At 50.8% G+C, this 27,208-nt stretch overlaps 1 long non-coding RNA gene across 2 annotated transcripts; it reads right to left on the reverse strand.

Moving 5' to 3' along the window:
* Positions 1–1,671: 1,671 nt before the first annotated feature.
* Positions 1,672–26,305, reverse strand: LOC114011863 (uncharacterized). Of its 2 annotated transcripts, none has more exons than XR_003553980.2 (5): positions 26,142–26,305; positions 16,482–16,530; positions 11,045–11,142; positions 10,191–10,581; positions 1,672–2,044 (listed from the first exon to the last, which is right to left on the reverse strand). It is a non-coding gene; the product is annotated as an uncharacterized LOC114011863 (long non-coding RNA). The 2 variants fall into 2 exon arrangements; XR_003553982.2 differs by having other exon boundaries at positions 1,672–8,186.
* Positions 26,306–27,208: the final 903 nt, after the last annotated feature.

The raw sequence follows: 27,208 nt of genomic DNA on the forward strand, positions 1-27,208 counted from the left end.
AGGAGCTACTTTAAGAGGTTTGCCACAGCCAAGAGAGCTGGGCTGCAGGGCAAGGAAGGCCAAGCAGGGACCCTTTGCCTTCACCAAGGGGGCTTGTAAGTCAAAAAAGGTCCAAACTGTGTCCTGGCCTTTCATGGTCCTCCCTCAGGACCTGTCACAGCTCTGCAAACCCACTGAGCTGTCGCTGGTGCCCTCCCAAGATGCAAAGAGCAGCATTTCTGGGGAAAAAAAAAAACCAGTTCTGCCAACCCGGTCTGCAAATTCCCGAATTCCCATCCCACTTCATTCCCAGAAGGTACACAGGGACACGGACCACGGAGACATCATGCTTTGAACCCCACTGGGGATCCCTGGGGGTCATAAGCTCCACCACACCAGCTTGGCCTCCAGTCACCCCCTGTAAGGGTGGGGGGGTGTGTCCCAGTCTCCAGCACTCACAACCAGCAAGTCCAGCTCTGCGCCCATTCCCACTCATGCCACCGTCACTAGGGCACCCCAACCACTGCAAAACCAACATCATTAAGGTCTTCCAGAAGAGCAGACCCTACAAAGATGATCAGGGTCATCAACACCCTCCAAAAAACCTTTAACATCACCCTCAACAAGACAACAGCCAGATGTTCAAGCACCCAAAAAAAAGAAAAGAGACCAACCTGAGAGCAGAGGTGCAGGAGAACCAGCACTGGCACAGAGGAACACCACAGCCTGCAGCAACACCAAAAACCACAGAGGAAGGCTGAGAGAAACCAAAGCTCTCCTGTGCTCTCCTTTAAATAGAGCAACAGCCCAGGAGCCCAGGGTGACCTTGATTGCTCATGGGTCTCAGGTGTTGTCTCCTCAGGCTCACCGGGTGGCCACCAGCTTGTTCCCACCACTCAGCTGCTAGTGGTCTGCTTGGTGCCTACGCAGCTGGGGTGCAGGGACCTCGAGCAGGTGGAGCTGGGGTGGTGGGAGCTTGGGGCATGATCTGACCATCACGTGCATGCTGCATCCATCACGTGCAAGTTCCAACCATCACATGTGTGCTCCATCCATCACGTGCATTCTCCATCCATCATGTGCGTGCTCCATCCATCAGGTGTGTGCTCCAACCATCACGTGCATGCTCTAACCATCACGTGTGTGCTCCATCCATCACATGCATTCTCTAACCATCATGTGGGTGCTCCATCCATCACGTGCATGCTGCAACCATCACGTGTGCTCCATCCATCACGTGCATTCTCCATCCATCACATGCATGCTCTAACCATCACGTGCGTGCTGCAACCATCACATGAGTGAGTGCTCCAACCATCACATGCATGCTCTAACCATCACACACATGCTCCAACCATCACATGCGTGCTCCATTAATCACAGCGACACTCCAGCCATCATGTGCATGCTCTGCCCAGCCAGACCTGGCTTAGGGAGGGCACGGGCAAGACATATGCCCTGGAAAGGAGGTGGAGAGGTCCAGAGGATGGCAAGGGTGTTGCTGCCTTTGCACAGCACACTAGAGTCTTCATCTTCGTTAAAGCCTCCAGGCACACTCTTAATGTTACCTCTCTAATAATAATATTTCATCTGCCTTATCTGATTAGTTTAGGCTCATTTGATTTTTGCAAAACACCTTTAATCACCTTGCAAATTCCCCATCATTATAAACAGAGCCACCACAAACATTTTCAGCAATCCAAGTTTTATTTTCAGCAATCTTTTTTTTTTCTTACATGCAAGAAAGGCAGTTGTAAAAAAATATATATACATTTTTAAAATATGAACAAGACAGAGGCTGAGAAAACATTAACAAGGCCCTGTGCTTTTTGCTAAAGTGCCTTCATTTCATTATCATTAAATTTGCCTAGTAATTAGATTTCGGTGCATGAATATTTTAAAAAAATGTAACAGACAGGCTGTCAAAAAAAAGCACGACAACATCAATTCGATAATTTTTTAGACAGAGACATTCATAAGCAATTAACACAGATTTCCTGGGTTTGGAGACTTTTCCTTTCTTTTCTTCCTTTTTATTTTTTTCTTCCAGTCTCGTGTTCTCCACCTGAAATTGAAAGAAAATCCCTGTAAACATCAGCATTTCCCTTTCTGGTGGTTTTTCCCTGCTTTGCCAATACGGGAAGATGATCCCAGGGCCATTTTTCCCTCGCTTAGCATGCTCCTGTGCTCCTCTCCCCCGCCTCCCACCCCAGCCCGGCGAAACACAGGCAGGCATGAGGTTGGGTCATCCATCAGACCTCCCCACTCCTGCAGGACCGGATTAAATTAAGGTTGCATGAAGCTTCTGTCTTGATCTTCAGGCATTTCTGCTGAAAACAGTGATTTTGATCACTATTTGCATAATTGTACAGTTACGTCTTCACCGGGTCCCTAATTATACGATCTGTGTTCAACACTGCTCCAGACAGGGGGGGAGGCTTGCGAGGGGGATGCTAAACCGGCCGCTCTGCCGTTATCCCTGCATCCCTGGACCGCATCCTGGCTCCAGGTGAACTCCAGACCCTCTTCCCACAGCTCCTCCCTGCAGGCTTGTGGCCACCAAACTGCCGTGGGGACAGCCCCGTGCTTACCCTCCCCACTCTATTTGTGCGTGACGTGCACCGAGGGCGATGCCAGCCCCCCCCCAAAAAAAAGAGGGGGTGTGGTTGAGGTGCCAGTCTCTGCTCTACAGCTACCCAAACAACCCCTCACAGAGCCATCATCCTCTGATTTTCACCCAAAGGGATGCAAAAGTCGAGGCGCAGCGCCGCGAGCCCTTCTCCTGCCCACGCTACACATTTCCAACAGGACCAGAAGATGGATGGAAAACAACATAGTCCCAAATTTTCCCCTTCTTTCCCTCCGCAGAGGTCCCAGGAGAACCTCACGTGCCAGAAAAAAAATCCAGCCCAGGGGCTGTTTGCTGGGATGATTCAAGGTCTGAGCTATTTTGGAGGTGGGGGGAGCTCAGGGCAGGTTGGACCTGTGCCTGGCACCAGCAGAGACCCCAGACCACATTTCCCATACGATTGATACGGTGCCAGAGACCCCCTGGATGTGCCCAGGGAGGAGCTGGTTGCTCACAATTGCCTTCTTGCACTTGCAGGGAGGCAAATTCCTGCTCCCTCCTGAGCTCTTCACTGGGAAAACAGCAACATTTGGGTGGATTTTATTTCAGGCAGAACTTCCAGAGTTCCGGGGTTTAGTCCTAACCCAACACCAAACATTTGAAATACTCTAGAAAAGGGGCCTCTTTGCGCATCCCAAACCCTTAAAAAATCATGGTTTTATTTCAGCTGAGCCCTCAAAACACCGGCCAGGCTCCCGCATCAGCTCTGTCCTCTCTTACAAGAGCAAAGTTTTGCAATGAGCCCCACTTGGGCCAGCTCAAGGCTGTTGCAGAGAAGTAGCCAAAATGATCTTTGCAGGTTTGAAAGAGCATGCACCGGAGCTAATAAACACACTGGGTGGAGAAACCAGCAACAAAAAACCCACCCAAAGCCCAGTTCTTCGACCTAAACACACACGGATGTTCAAAACCTGGGTCGCTCTTCTTTTTTTATGATTGCTCTCATCACCATCATCATCTCTGGCAAATTAAGAATACACAAAACAGCCACACACAAAGAAAATCCTAGACCTCAACTCAGGTCATGCCTTCCTAAAATCTCCTTTGCAAGGTTTTATCGGCAAGAGCAGGGAGTAGAAGCAGTTGGTACAAGCAGCTGAAAGACCAAATCAAAAGCATGTGAGCAGATTAAAGAATCAATCTCTCCGTTTGATGCAGAGGAAATCCCACTAATTATAAAGAAGGGGCTTATTTCCTGGAGTCACTCTGTTTGAAGTCATCAAAACTAGTAATACTTAATTACTCTACTTTATGGAATATATAACATCGAGCCCCTTCTCCCACTTGCCAGTTCTCTGATGCCATCGTTGGCGCTGGAGTTTCCAGGGGGTTATGGTGATGTTCCTCCTCTACCTATGCACTTATTTATTCAAATGAAGCCCTTAACAGCCCTCACACGAGCCTGTGGGGAAGCATTTAAACGTGCTTTAAAAGAAGGTTATAATGAAGAAGAAGAAGAAAAAAAAAAATGAAAAAAAAAAATCCAGAGCGATTTAGCCATGCAAGCTACCTGGCTATTATTGCAAACGTGTGTGCATTCTGTGCACGCCGTGCCTGCAAACATTTTCCAGATCTGGAATTTAGAATTAAACTGAACTGCAGGTATCTGCCTCATCCAAATCCTTGAAAAGGGAAGGGGGGGTGTGGGGGTGTGTGCTGAAACTCGGCCCCCACCAGCCCCTCAGCAGCCCTGCAGATCTTATTGAGCAATCTTTGAGCACCCAAGGAAGAGAAGAGTGAGCTGCCAGCTCTTGGTGTACGGACACATCAAGATTACATCCATAGATAGAAGAAAAAAAAAAAAATCCTCCAAAAAATTTTTTTACGGAGAAGAAAGAGTGACAGGTAGGCACAGGATCTTCTCAGAACTGGTATAAAGATATTTATCTTCGTATCTTTATATCTTTATTATCTTCTCAGAACTGGTAAAACCATATTTAATATCGAGGAAGGTCTGATTTTCCTTATCTCTCCAGGTGGCCGTAGGGTGAACCTGGTCAGGACGTGCTTTGCTCAAGGGCCACCAACTGCCACCAGGCTAAAGCTTCTGGAGCCAGGTGATTGACGTGGAGGGGAATCACAGCTTTCGTTAAAACACAAAGAGCAATAATCATATTTTTACAGGTGGAGAGAAACCTTGAAAAAAATCGGATCCAAGAGATTCAGGCGGGGAAAGGCAAGAAAAACTTCATTTTTATGAAGTGTTGCCATTCTCCACACGCTCTGGAGTGCAGCCCTGGCACCGAAGCCGCTCCCAGGACCTCAAGCAAAGCCATCCCTGGCAAGGGAGTGAAGCCCACGGGATCCAAACCCTCTCCCAGGATGAGATGAGGCTCTCTAAGACCATCACTTTTCTAAAGGCAACCTCCAGGGAGCAGGTTTCATGAAAAGTTGCCCATTTCCATGGTTGGGGAGCACCGGGACAGCCCAGGTTTGGGTTTGACTTGCTCAACCCTGGCTGGTTACAAGACTTTTTCCAAATTGCTCTCTTTTTCCAACGAAGCTGGTAAATTTTGGAGGGTAGAGACAAGAGAACACCTCTTGTTCACCACCACCACCACCCCACCTACCTGGGGCTATAGGTGCTGCACAGCCATCACTACTAGGAGTAGCAATAATAAACCTCGCTGCTCCATCCGGGAGTTTCTCCCAAATAACTGCATCCAGGAGATGTGGAGCTATGTGCTACTGTTTGAAATTCTGCACATACCACCGCGCCTGGGGAACATCCCAGGAATGCTGCTGTGGAGTCATGGGGCTTCACAGCCAGGCATTGGGGGTGAAAAGGGTTTGATTTTTTTCCTTTTTTTTTTTCCTTTTTTTTTTTTTTCCTAAGACAGAAAGGGAAGAAATCCGCTAAGTCCAGGTTTGACCTGACTGGGAAACGCAACTGGGCTCCATATTGGTCTGAAAAACCCCTTTTAAGATGCCTGATCTTTGTGAAAACACCAAACCAGCACACATCTCTACAAACCCCTCTGCCTGCACGAGGACCCTTGCAATTTTGCTGGGGGTGGGAAAATGGGGGAGTGCTTTGCTCGGCAGCACCCGCACCACAGGCTCAGCACCTTGGTGCTCCCCAGCTCTTGGATATGCCCTTCCTTGGTGCTTGTGGCAGATGAGGTCCCAGAAATGCCCCGACGCTGCCAGGCTCTGCGGGAGGATAGATGTGCAGTGTGGTGTCCTGGGGGACGAGAGCTCAGTTTCCAGCCCAGTGACACATCTGCTCCTGGTCCCCGATACCACGTGGCCCCACCGAGACTTTCTCTGCTTTCTCTTTTTTTCTGAGAGCGAGCATCCGCGCCGAGAGGCACAGCTCAGAGCCCTTTTCTCTCCATCTTTTCCCTGCTTGCATAACGGGAATCAAAATACTATTTCCCCGAGCAACACAGGGAGCCTTCCAACACTTAGCCCCTTGCAGCTGATGGGAATAGTTCTGAGCCAGACCTGAAATAAAATTCTCCCATCCCAGTCCCTCTGGAACTGAGGAAAACCCAGGATGAGCCTATTACTGATAATTTTTTGCTCTTCAGGTCTAAGGTATCAAAAGAAAAAAAAAGAAGGATCCGCTGAGAGGTGAACATCCCTGTGGTTGCTGGCTGGTAAGAGAGCAGCAAGAACGGATTTGGATTTTATCCAGAGAGGCTTTTGAGGGCTGGAGACGTCCTTCCCCGCCATCTATCACACAGCGGCGAGGAGCAGAGCTGGGGCTGAGCACCAGGTCTCAGCCACGATGCCCCACTGTGGGTGGGAGGGAGCCCGGGCTGCACTGGGCAGCCAGACGGACTTAACACCCCGCCCCTCCCAGCCGCCAGTTCCAGCCCTGTCCTACATCAGAGCTCCGTGCAGCACTCCCAACAGCAGACCACTAAAGTTTTGGGGGCTGCTTCTTTGCACGCTGCCCTGAGGCCATGGGCGATGGACGTTTTCCCCATGCGACCTCAAAAAGGGATGCAGGCTCCAGCAGAGGAGGCAATTCCCGTTGCCTGAAAAATTGTGTTTTCCCACAAGACCTAAACCTCTCTGTAAGTTAAGCCCAAGGGCTTAAACGCTCTGCTCACGGGGGTCCCGCTCCTGTCGGCTCTGCCCTGAGGAAGGGGCGAGCGGGTCCCCACCGCCGCCGTCGAACGGGGACCTCACCACAGCCCGGCCGCGGTCTGTTTGTCACTTTTCCTTCATTATTTGCAGTTTGTACACAGGCGTCATTAGGGATTCATTCGGTTTCCCTAGCAGCAGGCATTAGTCTGGCTTCCCTTTCCCCCTTCCCTCGCCAGCGCCCTTTATTTTTAGTGTCTTATTTACAGTTTGACAGAGTAACTGTAACCCTTGCAAGCTACTCCAGCGGCTTTAATCGGGGGAATAATGGGTCCTGTCTGGCGATGAATAGAATTTAGGGGACAGATTGTTCCACACTCGCCCGGTGGGGTAATTTATTTATGTGCGCACTTGTCAGGAGGAGAAAGGGACGGGGGATCTGTATGCACCGAGGACACTGCCAGAGCTGAAAGGGAAGGGAGAATGGAGCCAAACGCCCCAGATCCCGCTGCCCCCCCCCCCCCCTCCTCCGGCAGCTGAATGCCTCCGGTGGCCGTGAACTTGGAGGGGCCGAAAGCCCCATTCCCAGGCCCTCAGCACGTCAGCGGGGCCGCCGAGCGGCTGGGTTGCCGGCAGCGGGGCTGGGGGCTCCAGATGGGTCCAGCCACGGTGGGCAGCCCTCCCCGGCACTGCCCCGCATAGCCGCGGCGCGGGGAGCATGTCCCATAGCAACGGTACAGTAGCAGGAGCACAGCGGGGGTCTGGGAAGAGAGGCAAAGCCCTCGGAAAAATACAGGATGGGTCCAGACAATGGCCCCCTCTCATATCATAAATTACACGGCAGCAACAAAAGGGGACGGATCCTGCCCTCTTCTCTGCTCCCACAGCTTGTGCACTCACTGGGTGCCGCTGGGCATCCTTGGGCATAGGGAAAGTGGCGGCATGAAGGGTTTCCAAAGGAGGGAGATGGTGGCATTGTACCTCCTGGCCCATGATATCTCCTTCACTCATTCCCTGTCCCTCAAAACGCATCTCCTCCGCTCCTCAGCATCCCCGCTTTCTGCCCCAAAATGCTGCCGAGCATCCACTGCCTGGGTACCGGAGTTGTCCATCACATCGTGACCGTGGTCCCTCGGCCAATGCTAACCATACCCAGGATGGGGGAGAAATGGCTCCTGGTCCAGAGGTGGGACGCTTTCTCCTTCTTCCACTCTTCAGAGAAAAGGCCCTTTTGCTCCTTTTTCCTCTCGGTGGCTCAAGGCCGGGAGCGTTTTGCATCTAGAGCCGATAGCAGCAGCATCTCAGCTCAGCTTCTCCCATGAGCTTTTGCCTGGTGATGGCTGGGGCCGGAGCAGGCTCCATCGCAGCCCTCCCTGGGTTCCCATGCAAAGCAGGACAGTGGCATCCACCAAGCGCCAGGGCCACCGCAAGCAGGAGATGGTCCCCCTTAGCAGAGAGGATTCATCCCACCGAGACCCGGAGAAGAGGTGGGACAGATGTGCAGGGGGTCCCCTTACACCCACAACCACCAGGCAGCATCAGGCTAAAAGAGAAGGGGGGGGCTCAGGCTGAACCCACCCGGACCCAGGCACGGAGGTGCTGAAGCTCCACCAGAATTTGTTGCTGATGTTCTTTAAACTTGCCCCTGCTTGGCTTGGTTCCTACCTACTCTTGACACCTTTTCTTCTTAAAAAAGCTTTAAAGTTAGCGTATAATTACACTTCCTACCTAAGCAAAGACCCTTTGTGAGTTGCCAGTGTGGTATAAAGACACCCCTGGTCTGGCTACACACTTTTTACCCCTGTCTTGGCTGCAGTGGCATTTGCCTTCACCGCTCTGTTGGTAGAGTCAGGAATGAAACCACCATGGCCACAGATTCCGACCCCCGTTAGCAGCAGCCACGCTGGTATGGAGCATCTTTCTGTTCCTGGGTTGTTTCTTTTTTTACCGGTTTCCCAGTGTACTGGGAGAGATGCTTAGAGCTGGGTGAGCCGCGTGAGCCTGAGCGTGGGCAGATGTCCAAGCAAGCACCCAGACCCACCTCACCTGTGCCAAGTTCCTCTCCTGCGGGTGAGGATGCTACAAGGACCATGGCTTCTGGCTATGTTAGACTTTAACCGTGCAAGGAGCAAGCTAGGGGATGGCCTGGGAGGACTAAACCAGAGAGAAAGCACCAAAGATGTCACCTCCAGGGGCCGCGGCGCAGAGAAGTACAAAGTCTCCTCTGGATCTCCACTGGCCGGAGGACAGCCCGTGTGATGCTCCGTGCCCAAAGGCGATGCTCTGGCTGCTTTGGGAACAGGGGTCTGACTGATGGCCCCCACAGCCCAGGGACATGGTTGGTGAGAGCCTTCAGCTAGCACAAGCACCTGGGAGTGCTGGAGCAGAGCTGCATGTGGAGGTAGAGCAAGGTGGGGGCAGTGCCCGGACACAGGGGCAGGACCTCATCCCAGGGGCTGTCCACCAGCTCCTAGCTGAGGGACACACTTGGACCAAGAGCCTGTTCCAGGGAAGACCTTCCCCTTGGCAGAGAGCTCAATCATGGAATCATAGAAGGGTTGGAGTTGGAAGGGGCCTCAAAGACCACCTAGTTCCAACCCCCCTGCCACAGGCAGGGACACCTTCCACCAGCCCAGGTTGCTCAAAAGCTCCATCCAATCTGACCTTGAGCACTTCCAGGGACAGGGCAGCCACCGCTGCTCTGGGTAACCTGTGCCAGCACCTCACCACCATCATAGTAAAGAATTTCACCCTAGAAAGGAAGGATCAAGACCTCTCGATGCTCAGCTGAACTCAAGCCAAGGCAAGAGTCCTTGCATACACTTCAAAAATGCAAGAAAAAGGGTTTTGCACCAGGACCCGGTGGGGCTTTTCACTGCCCCATGTCCTGCAGATGCGGGAGCCCAGCTCCTGAGGGTCGAGGGCAGCCCCTGCCCCACTCCATCCCACCGTGAGAGGAGAGCGGTGACGATCGGCAGAGAGACCTGCGGCATGATTGCGTTGGGCCTGGAGGGGGAAACCTCCTCGTTGGGTACAATGACTGTCTATTCTGCTGATCACAAGCCTAATCCTCTTTGGTTTTTAATTGGCATTTGGGCTAAGCTGATTTAAACCTCTTCACCTTGTTGGGTCCCCCCTCCCCACTTCTTTCTTTTCTTTTTTTTTTTTCTCCTTTTTTTTTTTTTTTTTTGACCAAATAACAACGCTGCCATCACCAAGTCCCCGGCACAATGACATCTTTGTGCGAGGGCGAGAGGAGAGGAAAGGGGAAGGGAGGGGGAGAAGGGAAATGTGCTGAACCCACTCGGAAACAATGCGGAGTTTGTGATTCAGACTTGACCACTGGCAAAGGACCCGCTTCAGCTGCGCCTCGTTAATAAACACACTGTCCCTTCCCAGCCCCTCTCCCCCTGCCCATCACCTCCGCCTCAGGCCAGCTGCCCACCGGCGTGGGTTCTACCTGTGGTCCCCATCCCTGATGGATGCAGCATCCCCACGCCCCGATGCCATCCGCCGGAGCGGTACCCACATCCCACCCCGGTCTCACCAGCGAGCTGCCCACGGGGCGATGCGCAGTGCTGGGACGGGGATGTCCCGGTGTCCTCTCCGCCCCATGTGTCCCCAGACTGGTGCTGGTGTCCCCACGCTGAAGCCCTGTGCTGGCCAGCAGCCCTGAGCAGCCTGGCTGGATGCTGGTGCAAATCTCAATCTACGTTGTGCTCCAGACCAGGGTCTGCTGGCAGGAGGAGGAAGAAGAGGAGGAGGAGGAAGAAGAGGAAGGTGCACATGGGATCAGCTGTGGTGAGGGGCTTCTGTTGAGGGTCCCACAGGACAGGTCTTGCTGGCAGCTCCTGCACGGCCAGGGTCTCATGGCTTTTGGAGGGTGGGGTTTTTTCCACCTAGCCCCCACTCCTGGGTTCATGTTCTAGCGAGCCAATCTGAGTTAAAAACAAAAGCAACAGAAACACTTTTATTATCCTCTTTCCATTTAAAAGACAAAAAACCCCCACCAAAACAAAACCAAAACACCCCGAAAAAACTCCAAGGAGCCCTTTGTTCCTGCAGGTGGGAAAGGAACCTCTCACAGGGTTTGAGGATTAAGAGTTAACAAACCCACCAGAACAGAAGTTAAATACAGAACAAAATCCACAATCCACGGTTGTTTGAGGTTTGGGTCCAGCGGAGGGTGAGGAAGGTGCTGGCAACAACGGAGCTTTTGGCTCCTCTTTTTCCCCAAAATGTTGTCACCATGGTCTCGCACCAGATCCCAAGCATTTGCCGTGGGGACACTCAGCCCATCCCACCAGGGTGCCAGTGCTAGAGACTGCCCAGTGTAAGAGCTTATGAAAAAGCTTTTTTTTTAAAAAAAAAAAACAATAAAAAAAAATAAAATCCACTTACTGGGAAATTCCCTGAGAACTTTCCCCAGGACCAGAGACCTGCGATTCGCCAACCAGAAAGCAAGCAGAGCATCATGTAGGGTGAACCCACGCTCCTCCCTGGCAGGGAGAGAAAGAAAAAAGGATGGGAAGGCGTTAAATGTCAGCCCAGTCCTCCCCGGGCTGGATTACACCAGTACAGGGAGATTACAGCCACGTTTCTGGCACAAAGTGGGAAGGAGGAAGAGGGAAGGTGACTGGAGAACTCTCAGCATCCTCACAACTGTGTCGGTTCCCCACGCTGAGCCCTGGGGAGATGACCCGGTGGGTCGTAGCCCTGTAGGGAGCGAGAGGAGCTGGAATCTGCTCCAGGGGGATTGGAAATAGGGGAAAGCTCTCGTTGCACCGTCACCATCCCTTGTCCCCACCAAGCATGGTGCCAGCCAGTGGCCTGCTCTGGTCATAGTAACAATCCTGCCAACCCCAAGTATTCAAGAAATTACAAGCCAGGACTGAAAACTATAAATCTAAGTCAAAAAAACACCTTTTCCCCCTACTCCTCCTCATTTGCCTTCTGGGGAGCGATGTTCTCCAGGCATCCCTCCCTGCCCAGGGCAGTGGTGGCCCCACCAAGGCACTTGAAAGCCCAAACCAAACCCACCAGCACCCTGCAACCGGGGGGGATTTATCCAGGCACCGGGAAAACCGGGCTGCCCCAAGAGCCCTTTGCAGTGGCCAAGCCAGGGCAGACCCATCACTGGTGGGAGCTGCGTCGAGGGAAGGGGCTTGGATCAAATGCAGAGCGAGGAGGCCCCCGTGATGCGCCCCAGTGCCCCTAACCTCGGTGCTCCGCGAGGTTTTCCCCGTGCTGATGCAGGAGAACTCCAGCATGGGCAGCATCCCTGCCTAAAAATACCAAACCCGAGCAGCCACGACCTCAGCTGCTGCTCCGTATTGCTTTGGAACATCCTGATAGAATTATTTCTTATTTTAAGATCATATTAAAATTCACTTTATATATTTTTTTTGTCTGTATAAACTGCTTTTGTCCACGGCTATTCACAGGCTACGCATGGATTTTAATGCCCAGTGTAGAATTTACTTGGCTTGTTTAATAAAGGAATGCACTTGGACCAGGAAAAGAACCTTTTCTCCTGTCCATGAGCCCCATAAATCATTGATAACGCTACAGAAATTGGAGAGGCTATCAGATTCTGTGCAAATAAAGTGATGGAGCGCGAGTGGCACTGGTGGGAGGACAGCAGGGTTGCCCAGCCCCGTCCTCTCCTTCCAGCCCCACTTCTGCCCCACTCATATGCCCCATCCCAGGGTAAGAGGGAGAAAAAAAGGAAGGAAAAAAAAAAATACAATCCCCCAGTGTGGACCAAAGGTTATAAATAAACGCAGTGAGAAATCAACTAAGTAGATGCAGCTTAGCCAAATAGCTAAGAGCCTTAGCGCATTTTTGCAAGTTTTAGGCAAGTATTTCCCATTCCTGACTAAGCACGTTTGGCAGGCAGGGGTGGGGGAAGCGCATGGCTGCCCACCCTTCACAGCTCGGGCTGGATCTGCTGCCGGGGCCACCCCACATCTCCCAGGGACCCCCATCTCCTTTGGGTCTGAAGCATCACCCCGGGTGGCAGCGGTCGAGGCCACCAAAAGGGATATGATGGTGATGGTCACCACATCCCTGGTCCCTTCACACCTTACAGATCCCATACGGGACCAGGACTGAGCTTCCCGGGGTGGGGGGCAACCCCAGTTGGGGCACGAGCATCAGTCCACCAGGAAAAAAAAAAAAAAGAAAAAAAAAAAAGTGATTTCTTTTTCTTCTAAGAAGAAATTTCTGGTTATTTTTAATCTGCTTGCAAAACTCCCGTCGCACCAGGGTTAAACTCGCTCAGCGTATTTAGGCTTTTAACTTTCCAGGTCTCATGGCAACAGAGGGATGGGGAGAAATTTAAAAAAGAACAACAAACCCGGCCTCATGTAACATCAATTTTTTTTCCCCTCAACCACAAGCCTCTCATAACCGGGACCTTCAGATAAAAAAAACCCGCCCCAAAATATTTCAAGTGCTGTAGTAAAATTAATCAGTTCACACCAGGTCATCTGTTTCAAAAAGTGATTTTTTCTCCCCCCTCTCTCTTATTAACGTTAGTGCGATAACTTGGTACCCACAAATCATCTGGACCAGGTGAAGCCTCTCACGCCTCTGCCCATCACACACAAGGAGGGGATGAATTTGCTCATGTTTCACATTTGATTTTTTTTTTTCCCCCCTCCTAAGCAGCCACAAAATGGTCTCAGCAACAGAAAAATGAGTCTGTTGAATTTTTCTAGTAAAAAAAAAAAAAGAGGGGGATGGGGGAAAAAATAAACAAACAGCTGTTTCCCTAATACTATCGCAGTACACAAAGAATTAAATGTCATCTATTGCGAGCAGGAAAAAATTCTGCAGCCGAGCCTCAAACCCCGCAATATCCCCATGTGGCGTGGAGGTCATTTTAAACGATAATTAAAAAAAAAAAAAAAAAAATCTGGTAAAAAAGACCATACGTTTGCCTTTGGTGCCATCCCCGCCGCGAAAACCGAAGCTGAAACAAAAGGAGGTTGATTTTTGGGGTGTGGGTCGGTGCTTTGCGCGTGGCCAAGGGGGGTTTTGTGGCTGCGACGCCCCGTGCCGTGACCATTGCCGGCGGGGAAAAGGCAAATCTCTATGGATGAGGCCCGGGATGAGCACCCCATGGAGCCCACTGCCTGGCAGCGAGGCCGTGGTACCCGGGGGCGCAGCGGGCGGGCTCCATCCCCATCCCTATCCCCATCCCCGGGATGCTGCAGGGATGCAGCCGACCGCATGGCGAGGACCAAGGGGGAAAGAGAATCGGCCATTTTACATGTCGGCTGCCTAAAATGGTGGCTCCCACCTTTTTTTTTTCCCCTTTCTGTTACCGTTTTCAGCACGCATGCACCCGCGGGGAGGGGAGGGAGAGGGGCCGCGGCCCCCTGCGCGCGAGGGCGCCGGGAACAGGAGCCAAGATGGAATTAGAGGGAGAAATTAAAGGAGGGGAAGGGGGGGAGAGGGAAAGGATGCGCTTCGCCTCGACACACGGCCTATCCGCCGTGTTGGGTTTTTGTGGATCCTGCGGAAGGGAGAGGCAGGAAGGCATCGAGGGGGGGAAAAAATGGGGGGAAAGAAGGGGAAAAAAAAAAAAAAAAGCGCGTTTGGGTGAGGATGGCGAGGGGCAGGGATGCGCGTGGGGTGCGGGGAAAAAAATCTTCCCTTCTTTCTTCACCGACCCCCCTTCGCCCTCCCCGCAATCCCGCTTTGACTTTTCCCACAGAAGTAGCCAACCTCCAAGAATGCAAATGACATTCATTATGCAAATGCATGCAAATCAGGTTTAACTATCGGAAGAAGGGCTCGGAATTTCTAATGGGTTAACTCTTTCGCGCACCACCAGGATAATAAGAGCCCCGTGTCTTCCTTGGGGCTTTGTGTTTCCCTGGCCATCCCTGGGCACCCCGACCCGCACCCCTCAGCGGGTGCCCTGAAGTCCCCAGGGAGGGCATTGGGTGGAACAAAGCACCAGAAAAAAAACCCCAAAAAACCACCCCAACAACAACAACAAGAAAAAACCCAACAAAACCCATTGGCGTGGGAGCGGCTGCCCCTTCGTTAAACGCGCCGGCAGGAGACAAAGCAGGCTTAAATGCAGAATTGGGAGAAAAGAAAAAGGAAAACACAAGCAAAACACAAAAAGAGAAAAAGGGAAAGAAGGGAAAAGGGGGAAGAGGGAAAAAAAGGGAAAATAAAAAAGAGAATATTCATTGAAAAAAATAAAATTAGAAAGGAAAGGCAGAAAAAAGCAGGCCGCTGTCGGCAGAAGGTGAAACCCTCCCCGTGATGCATCGGCAAAGGGTTATGGCAGCCACAAGGGTTCGGCTGTTTGCATCCAATGCGCTTGCCGGGATGGGCGCAGAGCCACTGTCTCTTCGTCTGCTGGAAAAAAACCTCACGAAACGCACCGAAATCCCGTGCTTCATTTTTTTGGAGGTTTGGCGTTGAGGAAAAAAAAAAAAAAAAAAAAAGAAAATTAGACAGTTTCCCCTAGTGCTGAATGAGCCTGTTGTCCTCCGAGGAGGGAGGGAGGAGCAGAGAGATGGTAGCGGTGGCACCGGTGCCCTGAGCCGCATCCCCGTGACCCGCCCCAGCGCCTTGGGATGCTCCAAGGGCATCGGAAACATGCAACTCGTGGGACCACCACCCTGTTTCTCCAAACCACTGGAAAAATCCCGGTTCCCCAGCCCAGCCCCAAAAACGCAAAGGCCCCAGCGCCGGGAACTGAAACAGGGAAATCCCAGCTGCGTAACCTCACACTCCCCAAAAGGAGGGATTGTAGGAATGATGAATATTACAAGGAGCTGTAAAGCAGAGAAATCAATGCATTGCATAATTCAAAATATTTTCTAGTGATGCTGTTATCGATCAACAACCATAACGCATTTTAATAGTACCGCCATGGTTCACCCAAAAATTACGCCTCACCTGCACTAAAACCTCCTGATTTTTCTATTATTTTCTAGAGCTCCTTCCCATACTCACATTCAATATTTTTTTTTTTCCCATCTGCTCAAAAACTCTTGGTCATTTAAGCTGAAGGCTGTTGGGAGCAATGATATGTGCTAGGGCAAGGATTTCCCAAATTTGACGGATTTGGTTAGAGAGACGGTAAAAAAGCTTGCTTTACAGGCAGTCTGGTGCGCTCAGAAATGCAGAAATCCAGAACTACTGGCCAGTTCTAAAAAAAAAAAGCCCACCTTTTTATTTCATTTGTCTGCTCCCAGCCTGGTAGGGCCTCTGCAGAGTGTAAAATATTCCTTTCGCAAACCTCTAGTGTCCAAAAAGAAAAAAAAAAAAAAAAGGAAAAAAAAAAAAGTGAGTCAGGCTCTTTCCTACTGAAAAAAAGATGAAGGGGGAATAAGTAAATGAAATAATAATTTTTAAAAAGACGGTAATTTGGGTCGGTTTGTTTGGTTTTTGGCCTCCAGCATGCAGGCAGCTTGACAGCTGCGCGCTTTGCTCTGCTCCCTTCATCTGTTTTTGACTCCAAGCCCCAATTTCCAGTTCCCAAGCTGGAATTGGGTGGGTTGTTATTTTTTCTGAATAATTCTTGGAAATGATAATTTTAAAAAAGAAAAGAAAGGGGGGAAGAGAAAGCCAAGTGCAGAAAAAAAAAGGGCTGGGGGGATGCTGGTGCGACTCCGGTGCCCAGCCGGTGATGCTAGCGCCGACAGCTACTTATTGCTAATGACTAATATGCAACATCATTATCATATCACGGTGCTGAGAAAGCAAACTTCTCTAATGCTTTCTTACGAGCACACAAATAGCATGTAAATTGTCATTTACCCGGGACGGTAACTAGTTAACTAGTTAGGATTCACTTAGCAAATACCTGGTGGCAAAAGCATCCCTGGAGCTGCGGCAGGATGGACGTCAGGCTGCTGGAAAGAAAAGCAAGTTTGGGTTTTTAGCACAGGGTCGGCAAGGGGTGCTGCAGAAATTGCTTAATTTCTTACAACCTCCCTCACACGGTCACGTGAAAAAGGAGTTAGGCACCATTTTCAAGACTGAATTTTACATTTTTAATTTTTTTTTTAAATTTTGTTTGTTTGTTTGTTTAAACAGCTCCTGCTCATTCACCTCCCTCTTCCTTCACCTCCTTTCTCCATCCAATTTCACTACTCACATCTGTTTCAAACCCACTTGCTCTGTTTTTTCCCCCACCGTGATGCACCTCTTTGGCCCTGGAAAACATTTTTGCAACCCGAAAGCACCAGGCTGCAGCCTTTGGGCAGAGGGGTAGGAAAAGAGGTATTGCAGACATTTGCAGCCTCTACATCACAAAATTCAACTTTCAAAATGTTTTAATCACTTGGCATTAGAAACCGACTGCCAAATAACACACGCTGGGAGTGTTTATCCACACAGGGGGTGGAATGGATCCTGGCAGCTTTGACAGCAATTCCTCGTGCAGAGAGCTCTGCAACAGTGCTGGAAAGAAGGAAAAATAAGAGGAAATACATTAAAAAAAAAAAAAAAAAAGTAAAAATGGCAAAGGCAAGGTATTTCTTGACGATATGTTTTTCTCGACGAGGCCCGGGGGCTGCACATCACAAGATGTGCGACGGGAGCGAAGCGAGCGGCGTGCTGGACCACCGAGCATCCCCCATGCAGCCGCTTTGTCCCCCATTTCCACCACCAGCCATTTCAAAAGCCACGAGCGCCTCTGCCCAGCCTTCACCACGTGCCAAGCTGTCTTCTGCTAAAAAGCCCCCGTTTCCCTCCAAAGCCCCGTTTTCCCTCCTTGCCAGGGGGGACGATTTCCACTGGGGGTGCTCAGCACTCGGCACAGCGCTCTTCCTAAGCACCGTCATGGGGAAAACATGGGCTGGGAGAAGGCGCTGCTGGTCTTTGAATGAATCCAGCATCAGATCATGAAAAATCAGCAAGGGCAGGAAAAAAATATCCTAGACAGAGCCATGTGGAAACACCAAGTCCTTGGGATGGGACATGGGGCAGCAGGAGCTACCACTGGGAGGGGAAAGCCCCCAAAGGCTCCAGCCAGGTGCCCCAAAGAACCTTCCCAATGGAGAAGAGCCTTGAAAATCTCAAATTGCTGTGGCAAACCTCTTGGTTTTCCTACTGAGCAGGACTTTTTCGGGTTTTTTAGGAAAGATCTGGGCTTTGGGGCTATTACAGGTAGCAGGTGGCTTCCCTCCTTCATGGCCACTGGGGCCAGGATTCACCTGGGGACAACCCCCCACTTTTGGGGATGGTCCCGACTTTTCATCACTCCTGTTCAGGGCGAAAGGAAAAAGGGATTTTGCAGCAGCGACTCAAACTGCCTCGTGATAGTTGATGCAATGGGATGCAACGGGACCTGGAAGAGCCCTTAGACCACAAAACAATTCCCCCTGGGATTACAGAGCAGATTTGGGGTTTGATTATCAGGTTTTTAAAAAAGCAGGAGGTGAAGGCTTTTGATACCGTTGTTTTTGGAGGCAGGTGCTCCTGATACTGTTATTTTTAACCGGTTTTAACACGTGTCACTCTGCCCTTTTTTAAAGCCAGCTCAGCAACCTTTCCAGGACCAGATTTTATTTTGCCAAACTCAATTTTCCAACGCCTGGGGCTTGCAGATAACCCTCCCCAAAACCTGCTGAATTAAAAAAAAAAAATGGGAAAAAAAAAAAAATCAAACCCACCAGCCTTTTTTTTTTTTTTTTTTTTCTAATTTTCCCAAAGAACCAGAGAGGCGTGAGCACTCGAGAGTCAAATTTGCCCAGGACCTGCGTCCCCTAAGAAAGCAGGGCTCATTCGCCTTCCACAAACTCCGCAGCGGCAACAAAAGTCCCTTTCAAGCCCTTCCAGACGCAAGTCCTTCAGCTCAATTAGTCAGGCACACAGAGACACAAAAAAGCCTCCCATTCAGGCTAGTGGCTGGCTGTGGAGGACAAGGGCGAAGAAAAGATCTTTCTCCCATGCTTTCACTGGGTGTCATAACAAGCAGAAAGCCCTCTTACGGGGGGATTATTGGAGATAAGAGTCCGATGGAGGAGCTGGTGCAGAAGCTGGGGAGGAGGGGATGGGGTTTGGAGGTTGGAGCTCCCAAGGTCGGGTGAGCACAGCCGCCGGTAGCGTTGAGCTCCATCACAAGGAAATTTTTGTACAAAAATTACGATATTCACACACACATGCACCCCGCCCCGGTACACACACGCGCAGAATAATCCCGGTTCTCCATGGCAACCTGCTCCGTGGCCATCCCTCGCACCGGAGGAGGGAGGCAGCTTGCCTTCGCCCCGGCTTCACCAACGGCTTGCCCTGGTGCTGGCAAAAGCCTCGGCCGAGGTGGGCGGCAGGGATGGGCAGCGCAGGCAGGGCTCCTCTCAGTCCCTGCTTTTCCAAAAAGAAGCCGTTATCTGGAACCAGGAGAGCCAAGGAGATGCCTGGCTCCGTGGCAAAGCTCTCCCTCCGGCAGCCCAGCCCTGCTGATGCTTCTAGGGAGGGGTGGGTTGAAGGTCAACCAGAACTTTTTTTAATTATAAAAAAGAAAACAACAAAAAAATAAGGTGGGGGGGTGGGGTGGGGTGGAACTTGGTGGGTTTTGTTGTTCAAAGCCAAAACAAAGGGGGAGAAGGGAGAAAATTCTCTGGAGAATGGGGTTTGTCTGCAAAATCACAAAGGGCTCAGTGGCCCAGAGCCACCCATCTTCCGTGGTACCCATCCTCTGTGGTACCCATCCTCCGTGGTACCCGGCCACCCCAGCAGAGCACCCCGAGCCCTCAAACCTCCCAGCAGCCAGAGGGGTCAAATCCAGCACCTCCCAGCCAGGCCCGAGCAGGTAGAAAAGTCCTCTGGATACCAACAGTGCCTGGAGGGATTAATCACAGCTCCCGAGTGAATTACGTGCCTAATTCCCTTGAACCATCCAAGTTCTATTCCTAATTCCCTACGGCTTTTCCATTGACTCCACAGGCAGCTGAGGAGATTGGTGCACTTCCACACATGATTTGTCTACCAAAACAGGGGAGAACAGAGACAAATTCAAAGCAAATGCTAGAAAATTTAGTTTTTTGGTTTTGTTTTGTTTTGTTTTTTTTTATCTCCTGCTCCGAGCCCCTGCAGATCGCCGCTGTGGGGTGCCCCCCGCTCCTGGCACCATCAAGGAGGGGCCGACAGGAACATCCAAGTTTTTTTACAAGGCTCGGGGAGGGGATATAAACTCGCCAGCTCAGGGACAGAAAGCCGAGAAACTCTCTCAGAATATATTATCCCATAATTGTAGGGTTTCAAGCACTTTCCTCCCAAGCAGCTGGTGCCTGCTGATGCCAGAGAAAGGTTATTTGGCCCAGATGCATTCCTGCCCCGTTCAACCGGGGAATCCCTAAAACAATCCGCTCCTACGAAATGCCATAAAAGCTGAGTATTTCACTCTTACCTAAAATAGTAGGTATTTACTAAAAGCCAAAGGAACAGATGAAACAAAGCAGGCACCTCCGGGAGAACACTTCCTCCTCTCCAAAGAGCACCGAGTGCCTCCAAAAGGATGATGAGGATCCGGGGGACCCCCTTGCTCCTCCCCAGAGCTCACACAGTGATTCAGGAGATATTATTTTTTTTCCCCCCCCTCTTGCCCTAAAAGGGCAAGTTTTGAGCTTCCAGCAGGCAGGAACCCACTGAAGGTCAAATTAAAGCTGGTTTACCTGCATCGACCCAAGCGATGCGAGACCACAGGATGAGCCCCCAGGAGCCACACATGGGGCTCGGGGGCCAAGCTATCCCCCCACCCCAATAAATACCTTTTTCCTTCCCAACACTTATTAATCAGCTTTTTTTGGGTTGGGGTTTTTTTTTCCCCCTCGGAGAGCCTGCATTTTCTCCCCATCCCAGAGCAAGCTCCACCTCGTGCCCTCCACCTGCCCGTCAAAATTCATCGCATGAGACCGAGCGGTTAAAGCCAGCAGATGCACCCAGCGCGGATGCTCCCCCCTGCTGCACCAGCATCCTGGCACAACCCCCTTTGTCCCAGCGCCTGTGGTCCTAAAAGCGCTGAAAGTAGAATTAAAAAGATTTTTACACCTAGCCTGGGCTGTCAAAGCCAAAGCTCAGGCCACGGCCGTGGCTGCTGGGTGAGGATTACACAGCTTAGCTTTACAGTTACAGATGCCAGGTCCCAGGCTGGTCTCGGCTATATCAGGATAAATCCCGGAGCTATATGGCAGCACGAGACTGCGATCCACTGATAACCAGGGATGGATTTGGCCCAGAGCACCGACCCAAGATCTCCCCATTAGCCTTCAGCCTTCAGGACATCAGGACATGCCCCCAGCCCCAACCCCAGAGGGGGGTCCCTCGCTGCGGCGGGCATAGGGCTCCTAACTCAAGACTTCCCAGCTCTTTTTCTGCCAAACTAACCACTGTCACCACGGTCTGGTAGGTGGCTGGATCCCACCTGCCCCGAAGCCCACCGGTTATCGCCCTTCCTGCCCGCCTTTGACAGCGCCAGGGGAAGGGCAGCGAGCAGGGAGGTGTCGGGACTCACACGCACGCATCCCTTCCTATCTCCATCCCTGAAAATCCTGCAGGGCAAGCCAGAATGCAGCCCCAGGACTATTTTTAGGCTTCCCCCCCCACCCCACCCCCAGCTTCCCTGCCACGATGGCAATGCTGTCACACAAGCCTGGGCCAGCAAAACCTCCTGCAGCGACGCGGGCGAAGGGGAGAGGCGATGCTGCCAGCACGGGCGGTGAGCGCCGCAGCTTCGCTTTCACATCCAATCACCCCAGCTGCATCTGAGCGACCTGCCCGCTGGCGGCCCGTCTCCTCCAAGCAGCCTGAAGACCACAGAGCTCATCATTTTCCTTCCAGCTGTCCCTCCCCACCCCCTCCAGGCCACTGCCACCCTCTTCCCCTCGGGCAGGGTGCGGGAGAGCCGTCCGGTCCCATTTGCTGGACACCCAGCGGCATGTTTGCACCTTGGGATGGCGCGAGGAAGGGGGTGGGGGATTCAAGAAATCCCATCTCCCTTTTCCTCCTGCCATACAAAGACGGGCATCGGACACCCCAAAGCCATCGCAGGGCGTTGCAAACCACCTGGCAAAGTGCCGTGCATCAGGAGCCAGTCCTGCATCCTCAAAGCCACGACGGGGATGGGGACGGGGGTCAGGGCGAGGAGGCAGCTGCCTGCACCCCTCCTCTCATTTGTGCAGGGAAACGGGGGGCCCTTGGGCCCCCAGAGCTCAGGGTCTTAATTCCGAGCATCGCCCCAGCCTCCGTTCCCACACACCCGCCACTTGCTGAAATTAAAGCAGGGCCTGATCTGATTCCTATGGCGGCTTAGCGCGCCCACTCAGCCGGTTTATCATAATCCCGACATAAAAATCGTTCCCTTGAAAACGCTCAGGGGTTTTGAAGCCCTGATTGTTTGAAGAGGAAAGACTCTGTTCTCGGCACAAAGACGAGCTCCCCTCTCAGCCCCGGTCCAGCGGCTGGAGGCTTCAATAAGCATTTTTGACCCCTGTAGGTACCGATGGCAGGAAGCCTGACGGTTTATCTCGGCGCAGAGATCACCCCCAAACCCAGCCCGACAAGGCGTCCCGGGCTGCGTGTCACATGGACATGACACCCCAAAAAATCCTGGAGCTTCCAGGAGTGATTCTGGGAGCAAGCCACCAGCCCTGCCTGGAGAGCACCTCCAAAAACCATCCCGTCTCCCGTGCAAAACCGCCTGTGATCACTTGGAGGAAGGAAATGGATCGATATATTTAAAAAAAAAAAAAAAAAATATACACACACATATATATTTCTCTCCTATCATATCTCCAGAATTTCTTTGTGGTTGCGCTGCAGTGCCATTTCACACCTGCACACAGGACCGCGGTGGGAGGGAGATGCTGGGGAGGAAAAGGGGCGATTCACGCTCTGAGGGGACCTCGAAGGGCTTGAGCCATCAGGGCCTCCTTTTGTTTTCACTTTAAAATTGTGAAAGGCCAGCAGAAAATTCCTTCAGTCAGGAAACGTCTGCTTTCCTCAAATGCAAAAAATCCTGAGTGGTGTTATTATTTTTATTGAATTTTTTTAACTATTTCTCAGTTTGGGGCAGCGATTTTGCTAATATTATTTATGAAAAATAGAAATGTTTTTGCTTTCCCCAAGAAAAAGTCAATCTCCACTGGCAGCATTGACCAGCACGAGTATTTCTACATGTTTTCCAATCCCCTGACCCGTGGTGTTGATCGCAGCGCATCGCTCGTACGATGAGCGCGGTGCAAAGGGGCTTTGGACTCAACAACAAACTGAGCCGCTGCGTTTCTGCCTCCCTGGCATAAGCATTAAAGACGGGAGACTCAACAGCAAGCTCTTTCTTAGATGAAAGTGATATATTGCATGAAATTAATCATTTTCAACATTTATATTTGTATAGGCTAGTTCTTCTCAATGACTCACTGAACCACAGAAAAATTAGTATTGCACTTGCTCCTTTTTTTTTTTTTTCTCCTAAGCCTGAAAAAAAATATACGTGGAGAGCTAATCTCTCCACACCAAACATGCAAGCATATCTCCTCTTAATGTCTCCAGCAGTTACGTGGCCATAAGGGAGAGCGAAGTAGACAGTGCTGAGTGTGAAGCAGTCACATCATAGTGTCCAAGCAAGCTTAAATGGCCACATGTAAGCAGCAATTTGGATCAACGTCACGCCAACACGCCAGGCTTTCTCATTGCCCGTGTACTACGGCAGCAAATCAGGGAGAAAAAGGGGGGAAAAAAATGGGAAAAAAATTATTAAAAAATCAGCTGTTTGCAAGACTGTTCCAGTTTGTGTTCCCAAAGGCCTTCCAGAGAGCTGAGCTCACAGCCACGCAAGTCCCACCACTGGGAACGGTCACCCACCACCACCAAAAATCCAACTGGAAAAGAAGAGTCCACCCACACGGTCAGTGCCCCGAGACCCCTGGGGAGCTGGTGGCCCCCAGGGACCCACCAGCAGAGCGGCGCGGGGTGAAATCGGTCCCCATCCAGGCTGGGAGCACAAAGGGATGGGTGAAGACCTAGAGATGCTTTAGCCCTGCGGTGTCACCATGTTCCCCAGCAGAAGTGGGGGTTCGCGACCATTTCAAAGGGCACTTATTGCAGCGGGGGATGAGGTGCACAAGCTCCGGAGAGCCAGGGTGGCCACGGTGGGCTTGAAACCCATCCACCCCATCACCAGCCAGCACGGGCACCTCCTGCCCTTGGGTCCAGCCCACCATGTATCGGCACCCTACGCTGCCGGTTGCTAAATTCCCAGCCGAATTTCACCCTCGTCCCCAGTTCGCATCTCCCTGTCCCTGCTCGTGCCTTTGTTTTACCCAAGCCAGTGACACCATCACGCAGCAGCCTATGGCGGCCCCGCACAGACCACGATTGGTCACCTAGGAACACCAAAAGATGATCACATAGCATCTCTTCCAGCCTCTGATTGGACAAAAGGGGCTTTTTTCCGCCTCCCCCCCCTCGAACGAAGACACCGGCCAATGGTGGATGGCACATGGCAGCTCACCAGTGCTCAGCCAGCAATAAATGTCCCTCGCCCCCCGCGCACAGAGCGCTGGGCGAGCCACCGCACCCCTTCATGCGAGGACTTGGAGGCCACCCACAGATGCAGCCCGGTCCATCAGCCTGGTGGGCACCGGCTCGACCGGCAACTGCTCTCCTCTCGGCTCAGTCTGCCTTGGAGGGACGAAGGAGGAGAGCTCCGTGCGGTGACATCCCGCTGTCACCAAAGTCAAGGGCGTCCAACTTCATCCTACGAGACACTCAGGGTATGAGCATCCATGGAGGATGCTCTCTCCCCTTCCACACCCCAAGGCTCCCATCCTTTCTGGAGCTGCTTCTCTGGTACCCTGTCCCCCACAATGTCCCCTTCCAGCTGGGGACGAGCCACCAGGCCAGGTGAGCGGCGCTTTGCGCTCGCCCAAGGGAGGAGCAGCAGCAAGGCAACAGAGAATAGAAGAGCTTGTAAAAAGTTCCCTACGCCCCTGCCACCACCGGTGTGGGCTGCAGGAGCAGCGCCAGGAACAATAGCAGCACCTAGATGAACCTCGGAGGGAAGACAGAAAGGAGGTTTTCCTCAAGCTTTCCCCCAGCAGCTCATTACAGGGAGTTAACACACGCGCTGAATTATTCTTAATTACGGGGCCGTGGGTGGGCGGGGGGGGGGGGAAATACCGTGTTTATTTATTTAAAGTAAGCAGATGAGCAGGATGAACCTTTCATATCACACCCCGAACTAACAGCCTCTCCCCAGACAAGGTACCAAGAACAGTTTGGGTTGGGTTTGGGTTGGGTTTTTGGGTTTTTTAAAAGATCCCGATGAGCACATGAGCTAAACGAGCGGGTCCAGCACAGGTCCAAAGCCAGCGCTTTTTCTACCTCTCTCACAAGAGGATTTTCACAAAGTTGCAACGCTATAATTGCTCCTTTCCAAAATTAGTTTGGGTGCTATCACCCATATTTGTTCTTTATTATTATGAAGTCTTTTTTTCCTTTTTTTTCCCTCCCTTGGAATCACCATTCTGAGATTAATATATAAGCTTAATCCATCACAAGAGCTTTGTGTTCTTCTAAGCAACATCAAGACACCTTTCCAAATAGGTTGCTGTATTTTGCAGGTGGCATCTAAGGCAACCAGTCTGACCATTAAAAGCGAGTGGGAACCACCCAGTTCACCTCTTTGACCCAAAATTCCCTTCTACAGTAGAGCAGGTAAAAAAAAAAAAAAAAATAAATAAATCTGTTTCCTTAAGGAAGAGGTTGACATATAATCCAGTCAAAGGGGTAAGGACCAGCATGAATTTGCAGAGAGGATAAATTAGACAAAATCAAGTTCCCCAATTAGCCTCATGTGGGTTCATACACAAGTTAGAGATATAATTTTTTTGTAAATCCCCGATCTTGGAATCTTGAGTCCATTCAAAGAAATGTTCATAGACAAAGGGTTAAAAGAAGAAAGAAAGCATTGGGGTAGAGGTGCTAGGGAAGAAAAACAAAGAAAATTGCAAGAAACCATTTTCCAAATCACCATATCCTTCTTTCTAATCCTGATATCAAGTTATATCTGTCAGGGAAGAAAATTAAACATGTAACAGATAGGGAATGGGAGGGGGGGAGGGAAGAAAAAAAGAAAAAAAAAAAAGAAAAAGAGAAAGCGCTCGTATTTGCAAAACAACCATTAATAAACATTGCTCTGTTGCTGCTTTATTAAACAGATAATCCAACACAGTAATCTGTATTGATTTATGGATTCTCTGATGCTATATGACTGGTTATGCAATGAAAGTTCATCCTTGATCTGTAGTCTGTGTCCTGGACTTAACTAATTCATAATCTGATTGGAAGTTTTACTTTGTTAATTCAATTACAGTTAACAGCCGAGGAGAGAGCGGCAACATCCTTGTCTTTCTCAAGACAGACGTTTTCTTCACATGCACAGAATCAGTAAACTCTTTCTTAAAATCATAGGAGGCAAATAGGTTCTTTTTAAAAAAAAAAAAAAAAAAAAAAATCCTACCTCGGGTTTTAATTCCAGTCTCAAAAAGTTGACTTTTTTCCCCAGTTTTTTTTTTCCGCCTCTCATTTCCTTTCTCTTCCTTTTTTTTTTTTTTTTTCCATTTCATTTTTTCTTTTCCTCCTCTTCCTTTTGATGAATTTCCTTTCTTCTCCACATCCTCCTCAGGCGTGTAATGGGGTTATTTTTACTTTCGGTTATCTAGCTTTATGAAGAATTGACACCACTCATACAGCTAGATAACCAAAGATAACAACCAACCCCTGAAGTCTACAGCATTAGCAGGAAAAAGCCAACCTCTTCTTCTCCAGGGGGGGGGCTCGGGGGCACATGGCTTTTAAAGGAAGGAACGAGGGAGGAAAAAAAAAACGAATAAAAAAAAAAAAAAGAGATGCAAAGATTAGCAGCGAGATCCAGAATATCAGCGCCTTCATCACATCAGCGGCCCTGTTCCTGCATCCCAGCGAGCCCAGGGCGAAGCTCTCCCGAGCATCAATGGGACAGGCAGGATCAGGCCCCTCGGAAATACAATTTGGAGCAGAATTACAGGATAACCACCCAGGAGCAGCCTATTTTTCTGCCGAGTTTACACTGGTTTCATTTGCAAACCAAATGCTTTTCTGCAGGTGCTGAGAATTAAGCCCGCGTTATTTTTAAGAACTATCAAATTAATGCATTCAAACTGGTAACAATCAAAGCAAATATAATTTGCGCCCGCAACTTGAAATATGCATAAAAGACCAAAAGGACCTTTCCCCACCCATCAATGCATTTAACGCTCTCGCAACAAAATGACTGCGAAAAAACCTGCCGGTTAAAATAAATAATAACTTGTGATGCTTTGGATTCAGCCAAGATCTGGGGGAACAGAAGCGATGAATAAACACAGAAAACACGGAGGAAATGATGAAAGGGAGGGAAGGGAGGAAAGAAGGGAGGGAGCGACTCCTGCTCGCGGCTCAGGACCCCGGCCCTGCGCGCAGGGACCGCGCACCTCGGGCAGGGACCCGCATCCCTCCTTTTCCTCGGGGGGACGACGACGGGGGGGACCTGCATCCCTCCTTTTCCTC

Source organism: Falco peregrinus, chromosome 19 (genome assembly GCF_023634155.1).
Source record: "Falco peregrinus isolate bFalPer1 chromosome 19, bFalPer1.pri, whole genome shotgun sequence".
Lineage (NCBI taxonomy): Eukaryota > Metazoa > Chordata > Aves > Falconiformes > Falconidae > Falco > Falco peregrinus.